Below are 9,821 nucleotides of genomic sequence, written 5' to 3'. Positions count from 1 at the left end.
TGAGAGAGGTAAACCTTTCCCTGAAATAAATTAATAAATTATATTTTGTTTGCTATATACACTGTTTTTACAGGATTTAGTCTATCAGTGAACACCAAAATGTCATAAAGCCCTATGTCTGGGTGGACGAAGGTTATTGGTGATATTCGTTTTATGGGTATAAGACTGTTGTCCACGGCATAATTCTCTGCCTAACATTGTATCTTCCAATGCTGGAGACATCATCAGAGGCTGTGATAACTTAGAAAGCAGTTACAGTTTCAAACAAGCTCAGCAAACCAAGGTATTTATATGTATCCATGCAACGGTCAGTTCGTAGCATCATCAGACCACTGCCTACGACAGCAGAGTAGTGCAGAACTTGTAGGGGGGGAAGAGTTGGAGCTGTTTGTTTTATTTAGCAAGATCTAATCATTACTTTGCTAGGATGTACAGGGGGACTACAGAAATTCAAAAGCACTAAAATATCTTTAACAGAATAGAGGAGGACTGAAATTACACTGATGGAAAAAAATTACAAACCGAAGAAGAAGTTGTGCGACGTAAACGAAATCTGGTAGGTGTTTTTCTGCCTCTGAAAGATTGTGTCTGTTCAAATTTGGCGGCAGTCTCATAAGAGTGGCGCTAGTAGCGCCACTATGAAGATGCAAATCAGGTTCGGTTACACCGTACGTGGTGAACTGATTCCAGTCAAGACTGCCTTTAAGGCAAAAAAGGCGCCATTATCAACACCTCACTGAGTCTGAACGAGGTCATATAATAGGGCTACGAGAATCTGAATGTTTCTTCTGCGACATTGCAGAAAAACTTGGCAGGAATGTAGCTATTGTACGCAACTGCTGGCAGTTGTGGTCACGAGAATGTACAGCACATCGAAAAAGTGCAAAGAAGGGCAGCTCGTTTCGTGTTATCGCGTAATAGAGGTGAGAGTGTCACTGACATGATACGCGAGTTGGGGTGGCAGTCACAGAAACAAAGACGGTTTTCATTGCTGCGTGATCTATTTACGAAAGTTCAATCACCAACTTTCTCTTCCAAATGCGAAAATATTTTGTTGACACCCATCTACGTAGGGAGAAATGATCATAAGAATAAAATAAGAAAAATCACAGCTCGAAAGAAAAGATTTAGGTGTTCCTTTTTCCCACGCGCCATTCGAGAGTGGAATGGTAGAGAAGTAGTATGAAAATGGTTCGATGAACCCTCTGCCAGGCACTTAAGTGTGAACTGCAGAGTAACCATGTAGATGTAGATGTAGCAAGAAGACTGGGCTCCAGGCGGCCAAGTGACAACACAGAGAGGAAAGACCATCATGTTCGGTGTATGGCTCTGGCACGCCATACTGCATCTGCAGCAGCAGTTTGAGCAGCAGTTGGCACCACAGTGACACAACAAACTGTTACAAATTGGTTACTTCAAGGACAGCTCAGAGCTGGATGACCTGTAGCGTGCATTCCATTGACAGCAGGAGCACTCTCGTGGTTATCACACACACCCTGATTGCAAAATTGCACGTCAATCTGTTGAGTCGACCTGTTGTGCTGCCATTCAACAACATTCCAGGGGGTGTTTTCCAACAGATAATGCTCGTCGACACACCGCTGTTGTAACCCAACATGCTGTACAGTGTGTCAACATGTTACCTTGGCGGCCGGCCGGGGTGCCCGAGCGGTTCTAGGCGCTACAGTCTGGAACCGTGCGACCGCTACGATCGCAGGTTCGAATCCTGCTTCAGGCATGGATGTGTGTGATGTCCTTAGGTTAGTTAGGTTTAAGTAGTTCTAAGCTGTAGGGGACTGATGACCTCAGAAGTTAAGTCCCATAGTGCTCAGAGCCATTTGTTACTTTGGCCTGCTCAATCACCAGATCTGTCTCCAATCGAGCACATATGGGACATCATCAGATGACAGCTCCAACATCATCCAAAAACAGCATTAACCGTCTCTGTACTGACTGACCAAGTGCAACAGGCATGGAAAGCCGTCCCACAAACGCCGGCCGCGGTGGCCGAGCGGTTCTAGGCACTTCATGTCCGGAATCGCGTGACTACTACGGTCGCAGGTTCGAATCCTGCCTCGGGCATGGAGGTGTGTGATGTCCTTAGGTTAGTTAGGTTTAAGCAGTTCTAAGTCAAGGGGACTGATGACCTCAGATGCTAAGTCCCATAGAGCTCAGAGCTATTTGAACCATCACACAAACTGACATCTGGCACCTATAAAACACTATGCATGAACGTTTGCACGCTTGCATTCAGCATTCTGGTAGGTACACCGGTTATTAATGTTCCAGCATTTCACGTTTGTAATTGTTTATCTCGTGCTTACATTAACCTGTGACCTCGCAATGTTAATCACTTAAATATGTTACCTAGACAAATGCATCCCCGAAATTTCATTACCCCTACCTTAATTATTTTTTGGTGTTGTGGCTTTTTTTCTGTCAGTGTAGATAAGTTGTGGGTCTCTGTGCTAAATAAAATAAAGTGCGCCAACTCTTCTCCACTACAAGCTCAATAACATACGTCTGTGTGACTGCGATCTTAGGCAGTGTTCTGACAATATGATGAACCAACTATTGCATGGATACACACACTGATAAGCCAAAACATTTTGGCCACTGTCCACTGCGACTTTGGATGCCGCCTGGTGGGGTTGTGGGCATGTGTCGTGGTAACAAAAGTATGCAAGTGGAGCAGACATGGATGGGGGATCAGTCTAGCGAAGATATGGGCAGCAAATGGGGAAATTCATTGAGATAAGCGACTTTGACAAAGGGAAGATTATTATTATGCAGAACCTGTCAACGAGTATCTCGGAAACGGCGAAGCTGGTCGAATGTTCATATGCTGCTGTCATGAGGATCTACAGAAAGAGGTACTATCCATGGAACGGGCACAATGCTGGTGCATGCACAAGTGTTTCAGAGCACATCATTCATCATACGCTGTTAAACATGGAACTCCACTGCAGACCGTCCCTACATGTTTATATGTTGACCCAACAACATCTTCAATTACGACTGCAGTGGGCACTGGAGCATTGGGATTCGACGTTGATCAATGGAAATGGGTTGGCTCTTAGGATGATTCACATTTTTGTTACACTAGATCGATGGTTGTCTTGACACACACCATCATCAACGTGGCTAGAAATGTGTAGTGTGCTGCAGATGCAGACTGGCGGGAACAGTATTATGCTATGGGAGACAATCTCCTACACTTGCATAGGACCTGTGATAGTAATCAAAGACACACTGACAGCTGCATACCACTTGCATCCCTTCACACTTGATGTCTTCTCCGAAGTCGATGTCATCCTTCAGCAGTATAACTGTCCGTGTCACGGTGACAGAACCTTGCTACAGTAATTTGAGGTGCATTATAGCGAACTCACATTGATGTCTCGAGACCAAATTCGCCTGACGTAAATCCCGTAGAACCCCTCTGGGCCGCTATCGGGCGCCATCATCACATACACAAATCAGTGGCCTGTTATTTACGCGAATTGCATGACATGTGCATACACATCTAATGCCACATACCTCCGCAAACCTATCAAGAAACTGTGATATCCTCGATACGCAGAATCAGTGATCTGTTTCGTTCCAGAGACGGACAAACAAGCTATCAAGCAGGTTGTCATAATGTTTTGGCTCATCAGTGGATAAATAGTTCAGCTTGCTGAGCTCGTTTAAGACTGTAACTGCTTTCTGAGTTGTTAAAGCCTCTGATGATATTTCCAGCACTTGGACCAAGGACTTATGCTCATAACACAAACATCAGCAAAAACACAAATCCGGACCATTAAAGTCTGCATTCAGTTTATGAACATTTTTAGCAAGTATTGTCTCAAGATTACCATCCATCATACACAACATTCTGATGCTTAGTTTTGAGAGGAAAGAATTTTATGGCTCTCTTCATGTTGCATTCTTAATATGTTGTTAAGTACGAGATTTCGGATTTCTGTGACTTCTCGTCTTTGAACTAAGGTGTTCACTCACACACTCATTTACACGGAACTTTTCTGTAAATGGTTTTATGGGTCCAGAGCAACATATTAATATCCACTAAAATATCTAAATCGAATTTTTGATCGAATGCTACGCGTCCACCTACTGCACTTATTCGTCCAGGAAGAGAAAGTAATAGGGTATAGCACCTAAAATTCTAGCTCTTGTGATTACACTATCTATTTTATTCCTCATGTTGATATCAAAAAATATTTCCTCACCGACAGTGTTTAGTGGAAACCCGGAGTGGCAAATACTTTTTACGACAATGAAAGTTTTCATAGTTAATTATGAATTTCATATACATTACATTCTTATTTCGTTTTATTTCATTTATCTGTATGTCGTTACTGAAACACTTCTAATATTGTTCGTTTGATAAAAGCCGGAGTACCATCATTATCGAGACAGATATTTCCCGTGAGCACGGGCTATTACCAAAAGCACAATGCATGTGGTCTCGACCATATAATAGTTGACATTATCAGGTTCGGATCGCAAGGATTCATTGTATATTTTGACGCAGGTTCCCAGGGAAAAACTGTCTGTCATTTTTCGTACTTTTTTTAAGGCTCAAGCAAATTTCTGACTTTTTTCCGCTTGTCAAAGATGACATACGTCATGAATATTATTTGTATTGATTTTACTTATGTGGGTACTGAACTAACTCTATAAATCTTCAAAATAGGACACACGGAAAACAAAACAGAGCATTTTTTACATCAAAACTGCACAACCAGTCATGTTTCTCAAACATACTAGTTTTGACAATTCTATTGAAGATGCTACCTTTCAGTGAAATTGTTTGTATAAGCATGAAGCCAGGCGTTGGTCTTACAGGCCTTTCAATCTCGATTTTCACTTCCAGCTACCTACAGATAATGCTTATGAACTGGACTATTTATAGCATTCATTCCACTCACAGTTAATTAATATTATTAGGCTATTTGTATTTTGTAAAACACTAAAATCTCACATAGCAGGAAGAAATCGAACTTATAAAAACACAGATAAGCATATACAACTACAAACTACCATGTACTATTATAGCGCGGGAAATTCTTTGGATAGTGAGCAATTTATTTTACTCTAATCGTCATTAACGGCTTTAAAACAAAATTATAATTACAGTAATTTTATATTAATTATTAAAAATCTTTAAAGAAACATCTTTCCAAAAACGACGTGGATTAAAGAGATTTAAATGATAGAAGGAGTGGACAGAATCAAACTGATACTCCTCCAGATGCCAGCTCTTTCTTGGACACACCTCATATAATCATTTATAGATATGCAGTAGTTGTGGTCCAGTCCACAGACTGATCTGATGCAGTTCTCAATATTGGTTATACTGTGTAAGCTTTTTCATCTCTGTGTAACTACCATATTTGCATCCATTTGAACCTGCTTACTATATTCAAGCATTGTTATACCTCTACAGTATTAAAACTTCACACATCCTTCCATTACCAAATGGACAATTCCTATGCCTTCAGATGTGTCTTATCAACCAATCTCTCCTTTTTGCCAATTTGTGCCATAAATTTTTCTTTTCTGAAATGTGATTCAGTACCTTCTTATTTGTTATTCAATCTACCTATCTAATATTCAGCATTTTCTATAGCATAACATTCCAAAAGCTTCTGTTTTCTTCTTGTCTGAACCATTCATCATCTATGATTCACTCCCATGCAGGGCTACACTCAAGACAAATATCTTCAGACTACACTTTCTAACATTTAAATTGATGTTACATGTTGGCAAATTCCTCTTTTTCAGTAACTCTTTTCTTCCAGGTGGCAGTGTTAGCAATGGAAGGTATATGTCATGTCACAGATATGCAGAAAACAGTGCGGGCAGCCATTGTTGTAATGCAGAAACAGAGTGATTTATCTGGCATGGATAACTCTGTAAGCTGTTTGTGTGCCATTGTAGTTAAAGTACATGGCAAAATGGTGCTATCCAAAACTGACACCGAGGCAGCTGTGGCGCATCAGGGGCCACAAATGAAGGGGATGAACAATGGCTGCAGAGATGTGCACTGGTGAATATACTGGAACTACTGAGCAGCTGACCACCAAGATGAACCAAGGGGCCACCAGCAGTCTCCTCTCAATGACTGTTCCCAAATGTTGCTGCATATGGGCCTCTGCAACAGGTCCCTTGTTCATGCACCAATGCTGACTGCTGCTCATCAGTGACAAAAGCTGGAATTTGCATGCCAGTACGACAACTAGACACTCACTGGGTGGCGACAGAGGGTCTTTTCAGATCAATTACTTTTTGTGCTCCAATGGACAGATGGCCGTTGGCATGTACAGCATGAAATGTCTGAAGAAAACACCCCGTAACAATCACCAGAAAGATCCGGGCTGGAGGAATCTTTTAGTGACATTTTCTAGGCGATCTCATCATTCTGGAAGGTGGAAGTATGCATCTGTCCTTGGGGATCATGTGCACCCTGAAACATGGTACTTGGGAAACGGAGGATTTGGTGTGGCCGGGGCCTTACCCAGTTACCATTCGTGGCTCAGTTTTTTTTGTTTTTTTTTTTAATCGCGTACACTTTATTTGGAACCAATTGAAATGAGGTTGACAATAAGGAACAATTATGAAATTGGATGTTATGACACAATGTCTAAATAAAAAAATTCTTAAGCAAGTTGAACTCACGGCTTCGGGCCTTATTGACCAGAAATTCAAATTATTTGTCGGCTGAAGGAACCAATAGTAATAACTCAAAATTAAAATATTTTTTTTAAACAATCATCACAATCTAATCAACCAAGAGAGAAATGGGCCTCAGACAGTGCTCCAAGGATTGGCCTGGGAAAGTTGCTGAACTTCTTAACCGGTGAGACAGGCAGCCAAGAGTTGTATTCACTTAACCGGATGGCAACTAAAACTAGTGACAGTTTAATGCAGACCAACACTCTTGCAAAATCTACATAACGTCTGATAACCAACACAATGATGGAATAACCCAGGCAAGGCGGAACCGGCAGACAGCACTGCGTCTTCAGAATCCGGCATTTAGAACATCCAGAAGCAGAAGGAACCACTATGACCAAAGCAGTCCAACAGAAAAACATATCCAAACCACAATTAAGGAGGCTGTCTAACTACATGCCTTACCAGACAGCAGTGGCAAGGTGAGGAAAGGTACACTGCCGTGAAAATATGCTAACCTCCAGGGCAGGTAACTGGGGCCTTAGCGGCCACTAGGCAGAAAAATACCGCTGATTGAACTTCACCAACAAACACAAGGAATTCAATGATTAATAATAAGAAGCAGAGGATGGCTAACTAATTTCACCAACTCCAAACACTTCACTCTCGCTCTTCGTCTCAGCGACCCTGCGAGCAACAACATGCGAAGAAACGGCGTGATCTCAAGATGGTGGAGGTTTCACTATTAGGTTAATGTTCACTCAACTCAAACATCCTGGGTCTGGTGGACAACGAGGTTGTGGCCCTCGCAACTACAGCCCCTCAATCCAGCAGTGCCTGTGCGCCACCAGCAGTCCCGGCATGTTGACACACTACCAGACCTCACTGTTGCTCTGTCCCAACCGAACTCCCCAACATACTTACACCCGGAAAACACTTTATGTCCTTCCAAAGATAGTACCACGGTACTAGGTATCGATAACCGCTGCTGCTGCCATTCACAGACAGACAACTCTAGCAAGCTTAGTGGCGCCAGTAAAAACAACAAGCAAATGAGGTGCCACTATCACTATTACATGATGCCAACCTACCAAGGGCACCAAAGCAAGCCACAGCACAGCTCACACCCCTACATGCAATTTGTTTTTCCTTGGCATGCAAGCATCTACCAGTAGGACTTGCAACATGTCACACAGCTCGCAGTGTACATGCATGGTTCAAAGAGCCTTAGGATGAGTTTACCATACTCCCTGTCCACAAAACCCCCTGGATTAAAACCCAATCAAGGATCTGTGGGACTACCTCGATCACAATGTTTGCATCATGGATCCTCAACCAAGAAACCTAGCACAGTTGGCGAGAGCAATGGTGTTAGCATGTCTCCACATCCCTGTTCGTACCTTCCAGAACCTTGTTGACTCTCTTACTGCATGTTCACACTGCATAAGGTGGTTATTCAGGCTTTTGACAGGTGGTCACATTAATGTGACTGGACATGTATTAATCGCTGCATGTCACTCTCATTATAACTATTGACTTCTTCTCGAGTTGTGCGCTCCACCACGGTACTGAGGATGTGTGCTGAGCATGAGAATTCCTTATATTGACGAAATGCTGTTAGAGTGTTTCTATCTCTGTCAGCAACAAACACTACATTGTGCGCAGTGCTAAATAAATTGGATGACCATAATATCTTTATAAGTTCACCTTTAATATTGTCTCTAACGTCCTTAATCTCACTCTCGATCTCACTTGTGCACAACACTCAATTCTCAAGTTTTCCGCCTTCACTTTTAATTTAATGTTCAGTCATTCACGGGTAGTTTATTTTACAGAATGAATCACACTACAAATCGACTGTTATTGAGCTTCCTATAAACCTAAAAACATTCCTCGCCGGTCTAGAAACAGCTTCCCACAGACACTCAGTGTTTTTCCTCAAATTTCTTGAAAAGGTCATTGGTTGAGTAGCAATTCCTTGTCACCCACTGCACCATGCTTGCCTCCAGATCAATAACGAAATGTGCCTCTTGAGAAATCCATTTCCACAAGCAACTTCAAAACGTAACATGTCTTTGTTGACAAGATTGATTTTTTTAAAATTTTTGTTGCAGCTACCTTCAAATTTGGTGGGACTTGAGGAGCTTTTATGTCTGCGATAGCATTTAAAAAAGGAATTGTACTATTTTGTCCAGCCTCACATCCATGTTTTAACAAATCTGAAGACCCAGATTTCTGTCCAGTGTAAGACCACACATATTTACCTACAAAACAAGCCACAAAGCCTGTGATTTTATCATTGCCATCAAATGCATAAATCAAATTTCTACCAAATCGATGATTTCAACACGACTTTTTGCAGTGATGTGAAACCACATTGTTTCACCTTAAATGAAATTATGTCCGTGGTGTGGATTTTATTAAAGCACTCTCCATAATGTTTACTATCATGCATTTGTTACACAGTCGCTCAGTCACAACAAAGCATTAATTGAAGGCAGCAGAAAGTTGGCAACTTGCACTTCTCATTTTTATCTTCCAGAATGTGCTTTACAGACTGCACGAAAGATAAGGTAGCAGCACCACATAGTCACTAGGTGCAGGCCACTTTGAAGCAGCTAAAGTGGTCATAGCCAAAAGGTAAGCATGGAAACAGACTTCCACTGTACATGGCTACAGAGATTTCAAATATACAGATAACATTACAACAGATGTACGGTACTGATTCATGCAATCTCCTTCACTGACCACAATTTCATGAAAAGCATATAATAAGAGGTTCATCGTCCTTTAATTCTGACTACAAAGCAATCATTATTTCAGATATCCACAGATAACCTACAGATCTCCTCAACAGCTTACATTTTTACTGGCAAAGTAACAATTACTGCAGATATCCATGGATAGAGGTCTGCGCGGATAAGAAAAGTGCAATCCGCATCCGCAAGGTCCTAGCCCACAACCGCATCCGCAGTAATTAATCCGCATCCGCAAGTTCCTTATCCGCATCCGCATATATTTAAGTTTTGGATGAGTAATTAATAGTAATAGACAGTAGTACTTAGAATTATGGTATGTAATGACATAGTTATTGTTAGAGTGCCATTTCTGCGACGACTTAACTACTTTTGACTTCTGAA

Source organism: Schistocerca americana, chromosome X (genome assembly GCF_021461395.2).
Source record: "Schistocerca americana isolate TAMUIC-IGC-003095 chromosome X, iqSchAmer2.1, whole genome shotgun sequence".
NCBI lineage: Eukaryota > Metazoa > Arthropoda > Insecta > Orthoptera > Acrididae > Schistocerca > Schistocerca americana.
This window is presented reverse-complemented; position numbering follows the sequence as displayed.